The sequence below is a fragment of the Barbus barbus genome (genome assembly GCF_936440315.1).
Source record: "Barbus barbus genome assembly, chromosome: 11".
Classification (NCBI taxonomy): Eukaryota; Metazoa; Chordata; class Actinopteri; order Cypriniformes; family Cyprinidae; genus Barbus; species Barbus barbus.
Window position 1 is genome coordinate 16,040,298 of NC_136739.1, and position 14,191 is coordinate 16,054,488.

Below are 14,191 nucleotides of genomic sequence, written 5' to 3' on the forward strand. Positions count from 1 at the left end.
GAACCACTCTGCTACATAAAAGTATGATAAATGAAACAAAGAATCTCCTCTTCAAAAGAGCTTTAAAAAAAAATCACATTCAAAATGAGGTTAGTAACTTAGTTCCAATTTTAAACCTTTTAATTTATGATGCTCCAGAGCAGGCTTGCAGTGCCAAATGTTACAGTTAGAAACAAAGTTGTGACTCCAGACTTCAGTGTCACATGATCCTTACGAAATCCTTCTATTATGCTGACTTGGTGCTCAAGGAATATTAATCGTTCTAATATTTTTATTTGATTAAACTAAAATAAACTAAATTCTCCTGGCTGTATGTCTGCATGCAAGCTCAACTGGTCCCTGAGTGAGCCGTTCATGCTGTGGTCCAGTTATTGATCGCTGAGGTCAGGTGTGATTGACAGCTCCTTTAAGACTGAGAGTCCATGTGACACTTACATTCTAAATGGAGGAGTGAGAAGTTTCACCTTCTGTCACCTCACAGTGACACAGAGCTGCTTAGCGCTGACACTCACTGCGACAGTCTTTTGATCACTTTAAAGAATGCCCTTTAACCCACAGCTCTGACGCCAACTCCATATTATACAATACTCACAAACCACAGAGCAACCATAAGTAATAAATCTATAAAAAGAATCATTAATGATTCAGCAATCATTCTAAATAGTACAATAGCGGACACATTGCTATTCAATAAGGCCACATGTATGAAGGTAAATTTGGTGCAAAACAACTGAGCGTCTGTGACAGCAGAATTTGTAGTTGTAGAGAATAGCCACACGTGTGTATCAGTAAACTTGAAGCCACAGACAAAAGTCACAAACTTGTAGATTTTTTTCTCTCTCCCACAAACACAACACAACAGTTACACCTTCTCGGATCCTTCATTGCAGAGACACAAATCCTATTCTACGAATCACAAATCAAGACACTCGTACTCGCACATGTTTTGCTACTATTGCTGCATTGAATATGGTGCAAAACACATTCACACACCTGCATCAAAAATGTGAAGTCACGGACAAATTTTGTACATCCACAGATCAGTATTTGAATTCTTGCAATGAGATTTGCACACTTGTACAATGTTTTCTTACATATATTTTTTTTTCGAGCACAAACACAAGTACATAACGACAACGGCTTGAATCTGCTGCTACGAGTCTTAACGCTGTTTTTCACCTGCAAATGACTAGTTTCGTGCTCTCTCCCTTTTGCACCACATATCTGTGTGATAAATGGTGCAAAAGTGATTTGTGCATCTGTAAAGTAAAGTCGTGACGTATTGTCAAGTATGGTGACCCATACTCGAAATTGGTGCTCTGCGTTTAACCCATCCAAGTGCACACACACAGCAGTGAGTAGTGAACAAATGCGCACACACACACACCGTGAACACACACCCGGAGCAGTGGGCAGCCATTTATGCTGCGGCGCCCAGGGAGCAGTTGGGGGTTCGGTGCCTTGCTCAAGGGCACCTCAGTCGTGGTATTGAGGGTGGAGAGAGCGCTGGACATTCACTCCCCCCACCTACAATCCCTGCCGGCCGGGGACTCGAACCCGCAACCTTTCGATTACGAGTCCAATTCTCTAACCATTAGGCCACGACTTCCCGTGCACTCTTCGGCAACAGCGAGCACTCTTCAGAGATCAGAGGATTTCGGCCAATCAGAAGAGCTACACTGTATCCGTTTTTTGTTATTTTTTTTTTAAAGTTGTTCATTTTTTTATGTTCAAGTTTTTGGATTTTATCGTCTGCAACGTCGGGGGTGTGTTTTGGAGATATCATTATGGTGATTACATCAGCTGGTAAGTTAAGTTATAACATCAGTTTACCGAATCAATCAGGGAATTAATAATAATAATGCATATAATTCTACACTGCCTTTTTGTAGCAGGTTATGTCAGATGTTACATAACAGCAAGCTAACGTGAAAATAGTAACGAAGTTTGGCTAACAAATATTATGAATGTTGTTTATTTTAATATAACCTGTAAGTTCTGTTATTGTATGGTAGTTTTTTCTCTGACCATAAACTACAATAACACTAACAGGATTGTGACTCTGTTACAGGAGATTACGCCAAGCACAAACAGTGATGCTGACTATGAGGGGCAGAATCATCAAAATGGCCAGCTGTCAATTTTATATAAATTAGGTAACTCAAAATACATTTGATTTTACATTATAATTACATTCCTGCATTTGCCAGATGCTTTAATCCAAAGCAACATGTGCTGTTGTACAATACATCTGCGATGCTACCATACACCCATTTCTAATGGATGAAGCTACCATACACCCATTCTAATGGATGAACCTCGTCAGGTGGTCCCCAACCTTCTCTGGGTGTTTCGACCCTTAACCACAACACCCTCCAGTTGGCGGATCAGCAGTGACTGGCCAGGTCACTGCCCCTCTCCTACAGGCTTCCAGCTTATACCCTCTCTCTTGTGCCAGAGCCAACAGGAGGCTCTCTCTGACGCTTCTCCCAGCCTACGGACGGCTGCTTTCCTCAAGTGGCCTCTCAGTCCAACCTTTGTCAATAGATTCCACACAGATTGAGCTGGGAATCCTCGACATCCGACTTCTACCGTCATCAGCCATGTTGTCCACCCCTTGTCCCGGCAGTCTTGGACAAGTTGCTGGTATTTGCTTTTTTTCCTCTCTGCAGCTTCCTCACAGCCCTCCTCCCACGGTACCGTCAACTCCATCAGGATGATCTTCTTTCCCTCTGGAGACCACATAATGATGTCGGGCCTTAGAGTTGTGGACAGTACCGCTTCGGGGAAGTGGAGTTTCCTCCCGAGGTCAACCTCCATTTCCCATCTCTTGGCTGACTGCAGGAGATTCTGCCTGGCTTGGCTGTGGACAACAGGTCTTTGGCCCTGTTTTGGCCTCTTTCACAAAGGCGATGGTACTCAGCAGTGGTCTTGCTTTGGCTGGTTGTTTCTTCCTCCTTTCCTGCTCCAGGATGTCTGCGACCACTGCCAACAACTTGCCGTGGCGCCACCTGTATTTCCCCTGTGTTAATGCGATCTTACACCCTGACAGAATGTGCGCCATTGTTACTTTCCCACCACACAACCTGCACAGTGGGTTCTCCCTCCTCCCCCACCTGTGCAAATTGACTGGGGTTGGTAAGGTGTCATACACTGTTCGGAGTAGAAAGGATATACGGAAGGGCTCCAGCCGCCACATTTCACCCCATGTGATTGTTCTCTTGGGGAGGTTCCACCTCGTCCAGGCGCCTTGAGTTGCGAGCTCGATGGATTTTGCTCATCTCCCTTCTTCCTCAAGGTTTCGGACTTCATCCTGGATGGATCATGGTTCTCTTCTTCCTAGGGGTGGACTTTGACCACTGCTGGGAAATGTGCCGTTCCTAAACCCTGTCTTCCAGTGCAAGGGTTTCCGATGATGTCTTTGGTCCTAAGAGAACATTCTGCCTGGTTAATTGCCGTACTGGCAGCCCACTTACGGCCAGATCTTGTTCTGACTCCTGCTTCCCTGGTGAGTTGGTCTCGAGAGTCCCTATATGTCAGGGACAGTCTGCACTTGGCGACTTTAAACTCCTCCACCACTGATGACAGGGGAAGCTGGAGCTGGCCCGACCTTATGTAGAGACCCAAGGATGTAAAGCTTGGGGGTATTCCCAACCATCTTCTAAGGTGCTTGTTGACCTTCCTCTCCATTTCTTCAACAGTTGATAGGAGCACCTCATATACAGTGAGAAGCCACATGAGTCTCGGGAGCAGGCCATGTTGGTAGATCCAGCACTTGTATTTCCCAGGCAGGCCAGACTTATCAATCTTCTCCAGCCATTCTTCAACTTGTTTTCCGGTGCTGGAGATGCTGGTCTTGTCTGACAGGGAATCATCATACCACTTTCCAAGGCATCTAATTGGGTTCCCCTGGATGTTCGGGATCTCTTCCCCTTGAACAAGTAGCTTGAACCTTCCAGTTGTTTTGCCCTTTTGGATCGCCAGGCTCCTTGATTTCTTGGGCTTAAAGACCATCTTTGCCCAAGTGGCCATACGATCCAGTTCTGCCAGGACCCATCTTGCCTGCATGTGAGTTGGTGTTATCACGGTAAGATCATCCATGAATGCCCTGATTGCTGGCTATTGACATCCTGCTGCGGTCTTCGGCCCTCTTGACTTTGTACTCCCTGCAGAGATGATCAGGTTCATTCCCATGATGAACAAGATGGGAGAGATTGTGCATCCTGTCACTATCCCCTTCGCCACTGGCTGCCACTTTGTTGTAAACTTGGCGGACTGGAACCGTAGCTTGATGTCTCTCAGGTAACTGATGATCATGCCCTGGATGTTATATGGGATGCGGTAGTAGTCCAAAGCAACTTGGATCAAGTTATGGGGAATAGACCCTGCTGCATTAGGTACACATTTTATTGAGTTAAGCTACCCAAACAGTATTTTCAATTACTGCTTTTTTATTATGATTATTTTCTAGTTTGTGCTCTAGTTTGTTCTAGTTTTGTGCTTCAAAATGCAGCAGCTAGAGTTCTTACTAGAACCAGGAAGTATGACCACATTAGCCTGGTTCTGTCAACACTGCACTGGCTCCCTATTAAACATTGTATACATTTTAAGATCTTGCTAATTACCTATAAAACCCTGAATGGTTTGGCACCTCAGTATTAGAGTTAGCTCTTATCATATTATAGTCCTTCAAATCCGCTGTGATCTCAAAACTCTGGCCATTTGATAATACCTAGAATATCAAAATCAACTGCGGCCGGGAGATCGTTTTCCTATTTAGCGCCCAAACTCTGGAACAATCTACCTAACACTGTTTGAGAAGCAGGCACACTCTGTCAGTTTAAATCTAGATTAAAGACCCATCTCTTTAACCTGGTTTACACATAATACACTATCGCATTTCTATAATTCAAATCCGTTAAAGGATTGTTAGACTGCATTAATTAGGTCAGCCAGAACCGGGAACACTTCCCAAAACACCTGATGTACTCGTTACATTGTTAGAAGAATGGCATCTACGCTAATATTAGTCTGTTTCTTTCTTATTCCGAGGTCACCGTAGCCACCCAGATCCAGACTGTATCCAGATCAGATGGTGGATCAGCAGCTAGAGATGACCTCTACAGCCAGGACACCTAGATGAGTCCCAGACACTGATCCCCAGTGAAGACCCTGTCTCCAAGACGGCCATCGGGACAAGACCACAGGATCCAGATGAGTCCTTTGCACAAAACATCTGATTCTGCTGCAGCATGGAACAACCTGCTGGTTTCGTCTGGCCAGAGGAGAACGACACACTATCTCGAAACACTATTTTCCTGTTTAATACTGTAAAGCTGCTTTGACACAATCTGCATTGTAAAAAGCACTATATAAAATAATGGTGACTTGATTTGACTTGACTTTGATCTACTGTTTGATCTACAGGAATGCATTATAAGTTTATGATTTGTGATGGATTATCAACTAATTATGCACCTTCCTTGTAGGTGCGTTCAGAGAGTATATCGTATTTTTAATTAATCGCAAAGGGCATACAGCACAAATCTGGCAATTAGGGCAAATTCTGTAAACACTTCCCACTGAAAATGAACTTCTTTTTTTCTTGTGCTTGCAGGTTCTTTCTGAGAATCAACCCTGGTGGCACCAAATGCCATTCAGAGTCACTGATCAGATGGAATTTTGGAAAGAGTGCGCAAAGATAAAGCATCAGCCTGAATCCCCTCGTGGTGCTTCTCATCAGAGAGCTTGTCAACTTTGCCAAAATTACTGAAATTTAACACAACAACACAAACAAATTTTGACTGTATTTTATTTCTGTGAAATCTGTTTTGCCATGCTGCAGATACAGTCCCCTGGGGACTGTGGTGATGCCCTTTTTCAGCTAGCACATGCTAGAGATGAAGATTTGTAATTTGTATTTTTACAAAGAACATGTTTAACAATTAAAAAGAATATTATAAAGACAAATGCTAATGAGTTATTGTGCTCTTTATGGGGTTGTAAAATAATAGCAGCAAATACCAATAAAGGTACATTTTCTTTCTTTTTCTGAAATCACTCACTGTTATACTGTACATTTGTTTATAATCTTTTAAAATATATTAACAAATATATTTAATCATCTTGTAAATTACACTCTCATAATTATATACAGTATGTAATTAATGGGTTTATCTTTTATGAAGCCTCTTTGTGAGTTGAAGCAGGGATGGGCAAACTTGGTACTGGAGGGCACTGTCCTGCAGTTTAGCTTTAACCCTAATGAAACACCTCTACCGGTTAATTTAATTAGGACCAGTGTTGGGCTAGTTACTAAAAGAATGTAATATATTACTCATTACTAGTTACTCCTTTCAAAAGTAATATTGTTACTTTACTTGTTACTTTATGGCAACAGTAATTAGTTACACTACATTACTGTTTATTCACGCACCACAGAAGTTGTAACTGTGTATCTTCCACATAACATTCTTCTAGAATGTTACTAATAACATATTTCTGCCTCATAATTTGACCAAAATCCACATTGGATCGCAGTCAGAAGTTATTAAAAACACTCAATAGTGATTAATACAACACTTCTTCTTGAATGTCACTATCAATCTCATTAATTGTCATGTGCAGCTTTAAGCTAATTGTAAGTTCTCCATTACATATACATTTCATTATGTATTTTATCAAATCACAAAAGTTTGTAAGAAACTTACAAACATGCGAGTCATGAACATTATGAAAATAAATCTAGGAATTATTTGATTGTTAGATTTTAAATCAGCGGGATTGAGTCATCAGAAGTGACTAAGCTGTTTTATGGATAGTAACTGTAATATTATCACTGAAATCTTATTAGTAATGAGTTACACTACTAGTTACAGTAAAAAGCAATATTATTACAGTAACTAAGTTACTAGTATCTAGTGCCCAACACTGATTAGGACTACTAGAAGGCTACAGGTAGGTGAGTTTTATCAGGGTTGGAGCTAAACTCATTTAATATTTAAACTATAAACAAATATACTGTACAGTATAACTGTGAGTGATTTCAGAAAAAGAAAGAAAAAAACTTTATTGTTTGCCGCTCTCCGCTCCGGAAGAAGTTTTTTTTTCCTCTCTGCTGATAGGCGCCCAAACTAGCTCTTCTGATTGGCTCAAATCCTCTGATCTCTGAAGAGTGCTCGCTGTTGCCTCTACAGATGCACAAATCACTTTTGCACCATTTATCACACAGATATGTGGTGCAAAAGGGAGAGAGCACGAAACTAGTAATTTGCAGGTGAAAAACAGCGTTAAGACTCGTAGCAGCAGATTCAAGCCGTTGTCGTTATGTACTTGTGTTTGTGCTCGAAAAACCATCTGAGAAAAAAAAAAAATATGTAAGAAAACATTGTACAAGTGTGCAAATCTCATTGCAAGAATTCAAATACTGATCTGTGGATGTACAAAATTTGTCCGTGACTTCACATTTTTGATGCAGGTGTGTGAATGTGTTTTGCACCATATTCACTGCAGCAATAGTAGCAAAACATGTGCGAGTACGAGTGTCTTGATTTGTGATTCGTAGAATAGGATTTGTGTCTCTGCAATGAAGGATCCGAGAAGGTGTAACTGTTGTGTTGTGTTTGGGGGAGAGAGAAAAAAATCTATAAGTTTGCGACTTTTGTCTGTGGCTTCAAGTTTACTGATACACATGTGTGGCTATTCTCTACAACTACAAATTCTGCTGTCACAGACGCTCAGTTGTTTTGCACCAAATTTACCTTTATACACATGAACTGAGAAAATGGCAGAGGTTGAAAAATAAAAAATGGAGAAGAACTGTGAGCTGAACGGCTCTTTCAAGTCTACTTATTTAGCAACAGCAGTGAATTATTTTCACAGATTTTGTCCATGCATCATAGTTCAAAGAACACACAGGTCAAAGGACAGTGCCAACATGATGGATGTAGTATGTCTGGGAATTTATTTATACTGCTTTACGGAGCTCGTCACATGACATGCAGGGGAAAAACAAGAAATCCTGACCTCAAATTAAGAATATGTTCCTGCGGTTTAATAATTTGTTCCCTCTTTTAGTTATAAATCATGACTACAATTTAACTGAATTCAAACTAGGGGATGAATTTGTACAACACGGCCAAGATCTATCTTAATTAAAATGAGGGAGCGAATTGCGGGGCTCTGTACTGAATATCTAAAGAACACACTTCATCAATGGTCAAGTACTTTTTAAATCATAGTACTTAATCTTGTATGCAAAGACAGTGTTGTGTCGCTCTTCAAGAAGTCAGCTAAAGAAACTTTGCATTGTTTTCATATGCCTATTAGCCAAATAAAGCAGGTCAAAATGGAAAGTGACGGAGGGATTTGGTGAAGACAGCTTGTGTTTTGGAGTTCAAGTCTAGTGAGATACTTTGGCTGATATTTTTGGGTAGTTTCAGTGTGTGAGCACCTCTGACCTTCCAGAACTCCAGTATGTAGGTGGCGATTCATGGGGTGAGACAGCTGCTGCCGGTGTGTGTGTGTGTGTGTGTGTTTATTTCTTTCTTGCAAACCTACATATACAACTCTAGCATTCCAGCCCTACCACAGATACACACACATAGATGGAGAAACACATTCATCTAAACTAGAAGTAAGTGGGTGGTAATGGTGACTTGATGTTGACCTGAATGTTACCCTCGGTCACTCTCTCCTCCCTAAACTGGGCTCATTTGCATGGAATGCTCACACCCAGCGTTCCCACGGATCTGCAGCAGATAACAGTTTTATCTCTTCCAGTGCAACACACACACACATTACATCTACACCTGTTCAATCTAACGTGCCATGCTAAAATGAGACACCTCTGATCAACACCAGTGATAGAGCTTAAACAAATTCACGCACAAATTGCAGGTAAGAGTGACAGTTTTTGTGTTTATCAGGGTCTTCTCTTGCCCTCAGTATCTTAACATCCTCAAAATGCATTTTTTGTTAATAATTATTAAAGATAGTGATGGTTATCTTTAATGGATGCAAAGTATCGAAATGGCAACACACTAACACTCGTTCACACACACATATTTTCCACAAGAGAGCCTTGAGGATGGAATGAAAAGAGCATTATACAATGACATTGTGCACTGTAGAGTTGATTAAAATAGGACCTTGCTGACCTTGTGTTTATTTGCATTCCACAGCCCCGCATCTTGTGTTTTTACAATGTAAGCATGGCAATTTGGGATTTTTAAATGTTAATCTTTCATGGCAATTTGGGATTTTTAAATGTTAATCTTAAAGGAATCCTGGTTTAAACGTATGGAATTTATATTTAAAAGAAAAAAAAAAATAATCATAGGGTGCACCCCTAAGGCCTTTTGCATTCAGACTGCAGTGACAAAGATTAGTTAAAAAGGAAGAACCATTAGAAGAGCTATGCAAACAGTGTGGTAAATCATTTGTTTTGTCATCTTTATTTCATAAATAATTATAGTCATTAATTAATGAAAACACCATCTGCTTTATTAGCAATCTATGTCTGATTTGAATTGTGTTAGCAGTGTGAGACTGAAGGCTGAAGGTTGAAGACTGAAAGTCTTGCGGAACCTTACTGACCTGAGGAAATTGTCCAGTCTAAAATAGATGTGTCAGTACTATCTAGTGAGTTACTGTATGTACTTAACCAGTTGTGAGTGTTTACGTAGTAGCAGCAATTCCGGTCTTTCTGCTTGGACATCACAAGGAAAGCCCCTGCACAAAGGTGGCTAACACACACATACATGGTCATTACAGAGTGTGTATTATGTGCAAATTTAGGTACAAGACCTCGGTCAATTGTATGACGTTATGGAAGCTCAGGAGTTTTTATATTATATTATATTATTATTTAAAAATTATTTATAATAAAAACATTGTATTAAACAAAAATAAACCCATTTGAATTGTATAATAATACAATATAATATAATTTAGGTTAAATTATTTTATTGTACAATTCAAATGGGTTTATTTTGTTTAATACAATGTTTTTATTATAAATAATTTTTAAATATGAAAACACAACTATTTTAACAGTTTATTTTTATGCTTTGCTGACAGATTTTTAAACCTTCCCAATTTTATAAATCTTTACAAGCACATATGCTAGACATCTGTTAAAGAGTACAGAAATGTGCTATTGTAAACATCTGATATACATCTTAAAAAGCTGTTTTTGCTACTTTTTCAGATGAAAATGTGCATACTGAATAGATCTGCATGCAAATCATTTGATGCCTCTTTTCAGAACTTTCTAAGACAGACCTACAAAGCACTTTAAAAGGTTTCTCCAGTGATCAAACTGAAGAACCGTTATGTGTGCTAGATAGAAGCTTTCTTTACACACTCACGCTCTCTCTCTCATCTATTTTTTTTTCTTTTTGCGATGGTTTACAGCTGCTTTGTGTCTTATGGTGGGAATCTCTTGTATGCAGAATAGAGAGTGGGACAAAAATGACAGGAAGGGAAAGAGACTTCTGTCAGTCTGTGCGACCATCATATGGCCCATGTGCTTATTTAGTTACTGGACCAAGCCAGAAAGATAAATGGAGAAAGAGTTTGAGTGGTGTGATGTGATGATAGCGAACATGCACACAGTATTAGACTGACTAAAGTACATGCATGCAAAAGATCTCAGTCAGCAACAAAGGAACACACTTTTACATCACCTGAGACGACAACGCACTCACACTCTGACACGCATAAACACACGCAGAACAATAGTCACAGATTTAGAAGGCTGTGGGAAAAAGAAAACAAATGCACTGTTCATCCAGCACACACACACAGCACATATCCTCCCCACCCATCACACAACACCAACCGTCACTCCAGACCCACTGTCCTATTTTCTACAGACAATTTATGACAAAGCCATGAGATATAGTGCAGTCTCCGAAACCGGTTTGCATAATTACAAAGACACCACCGAAGGGTATCTTACACAGTCAGCTCTTAAATTTGTTCACAATGTACATATTTTTGGAAGTTTTGTTTGCTGCATAGCCTGCGTTGCACATCAGTTAACTTTACATTTGCATTTATTCATTTGGCGGACATTGCATACACTGCATTAAAGGTACACATTTTATCAGCTCTTGCTTGCCCTCGGAATTGAACTCATGACTTTGGTGTTGCTAGCTCTGTGCCCTACTGCTAGTGCTGCAGGTTCATTAAATGATCAGAAATATAACTGACATAAGGAGTTAGTCTCATGTGCATCTAATGTGTGTATGTGCATGTGGAAGGGATTGTGTTTTGAAAGTGTTAGGATAGTGAAAACTGGACAGAATCCCCAACAGTGTTTGCATCAGCATGTGTTGGGAGGGTCAAGCAGTGATTCAGGAAGGTGTGTGCTAAAATAGTCTGGCCTTTGTGGTTTAAAGGAAGTCATACAAAAGGAGGGACCTGACAATTGACAGTGATGTCAGAGCAGACAATAACACACACGTAATATTGGACAGAACATGCAAATCAGCATGGAAGTGCAGTATAATAACACATGCAGTTTTTATGTAGCCTCTATTTGTGTGCTCACGTGTATATATATGTAACAATTTATAATTGAATTTTGAATATATGGTATGATTTCAGATAAAAATATGGAAATAATTGTTTTGGTTTGACTGAAAATTGTGTGTAAAAGTACACTATGGTTCAAAGGTTTTTAAAGATGTCTCTTATGCTCACCAAGGCGGCATTTATTTGAACTAAAATACAGTAAAAACAATTTTAGATAAAATAATGTAAGTTATAAAAATAGTAATAGTAAAAGTAATATTGGGAAATATTATTGCAATTTAAACTCTTTCCTTTAATGCATTTTAAAATGTAATTTATCCATGTGATGAATTTACTCCAGTCTTTAGTGTCACATGATGCTTCAGAAATTATCCTCATATGCTGATTTGGTACTCAAGACACATTTCTTATTAATATGATCAATTTTGAAAACAAAACAAATAAAATAAATCTTACTGACCCCAAACCTTTGAATGATAGTTAACGGTAGTTATTTGACCCTTATTTATAGAAATGTGAGAATGAAATGCTGAAGAAATGTCCATGAAATGTTGGGAAAGTCGTTTTGTTCATTAGTTATTGCAGATTTTCATAATAGCATCCAGCCTGGCTTGACACCTCAATGTCAAACTAGTTTTGTTTCCCAGCATTAGTCAGCATACAAATATAGAAACAGAATCAAATGTGAACATGGGTCCCAAAGCGCTCTCTTCTTCCTTTTTCCTTCATTGCAAGGCTTCTGTCATTCACACCCCCACTGTGATGTCACCATCTAGCCCTAGACCTGTCTGCCACCAGTGTGTGTGTGTGTGTGTGAGAGTGAATGCACCATCTGTCCTCTATGGTCTCCCCCTTGATGCTGTTATATACACTGCTTGTGAGTATATCACTAGCACATCTCACACACATGCATCTCACACCATTAACACTCTCCATTTCATTCATGTACTCAAGGCATGAAACCCTTGGGGCAGTATTACATTTCTCTAATCATGTACATATGACCCATTAGTCGAGTGCTCATGTTCCTATTGATTCCTTTGAGCATATGTCCATGCAACATTTAATTTAGTCTTTGCAAAATGTCAGTTTGGGTTTCCCATGTGTATAACCGTGATTTATTGTGTGTCTTGCTATATTGTAGCTTACCTAGACAGCATTTTATAGGAATAGTTTACACAAAAATGAAAATTTGCTGGAAATGTATTCTCCCTCAGGCCATTTCGATGAGTTTGTTTCTTCATCAGAACAGATTTAGAGAAATTTAGCTTTATATCACTTGCTGACCATTGCAGTGAATGATTGCCGTCAGAATGAGAGTTCAAACAGCTGATAAAATCATCGCAGTAATCCACATGACTCCAGTCAATCAGTTAACATCTTGTGAAGTGACCAAATGAGGGTTTGTAAGAAACATAGTGCTTTAACCATAAACTGTCGCTTTTGGTCAAAATATAAGTTAATGATCTGTATAACGCTTTCTCCGGTGAAAAAGTATTGTCCAATGCAATAATTCTCTCTCAAAACAAAACAACAAAAAACTATGTAAAATAAATAAAAAGCCCAAAACTCTAATGTCGAAGCAAACTCTCATAGTGCTGATGTTGTGCATCCCTAAATTCACCTAAGTTCGTTTGCCTAAGTTTAGTTTTAACATGCTACATCAAACTCTACTGTAATTTACTGTGAATCACTTTTTTATGAAGATTGATTTAGGATGCTGTTTTTGAAGGAAGATGTCTATGTATACATAAGCAAGGAGGCTGCTTACTAACAGATCTTGTCTTATTTTGAATGTTTTATAGGAGGACTTTAAAGTTCACTACACACAGACACACGGCCGTGACCTCCTAATTAGTTTTCCACACTCACATCAATCACCTCTGCAAGGCTTAAGTGTGAAAACAGACACTGTAATAATTCGAAAGTGACATCTGAAGACAGCTCACCACAAATGGCTGACCTAAGAGCTGCCAGCTGATAAAGAAATGTATATTTGGAGCATAGGAATGTTAGTGCTTTCTGTCTGTACTCTCACAGGTCATTCGGCACTGTTTTCTGCTCCTGGATGTGTAAAGTTAACGTTCTATATATATAACAGCCAATACTAAAACACTTGCCTTAAGGTAATAACCCTTAGTAATGTGTCTGTGGACGCTACATCAATCCAAGCAGTGAATGATATGCTACTCCCACAGGAGGCTATCTTGGAATTAAATATAACATTTTTAAGTTTTGTTCTGTGAAGCATCAACCCTGCTTTGGGTTCAGAGACCTACGTTAGCAGTGACACCTGTTGTCAGTTTTATAAACTGCAGCAGATCTAGACTGGTCTGGAGAAATACGCTGGAGCTGAGCCATAGCAAATTTCAGATACAACAGGTCATTTCATAGAATTATTGGGGTGGTTATGCCTTAGTCGTGAGAGTTTCTATTGTGTAGATTTGCCATGTCCGTTTCTAAATCAAATAGTAATATCCCGCTCCTTTTCCAAAGGCTTGATGAACTCTAAGAACACCGTCTACATTCCACACAGGCAGAAACCATTACCCATGAGAACAAGACGAGAGAGGATGTGTATTAGTGTGGGTGTGTTTCTAACTTCGCCCTTTACGTTTATTCATTTAGCAAATGCTTTATTTAGAGATTT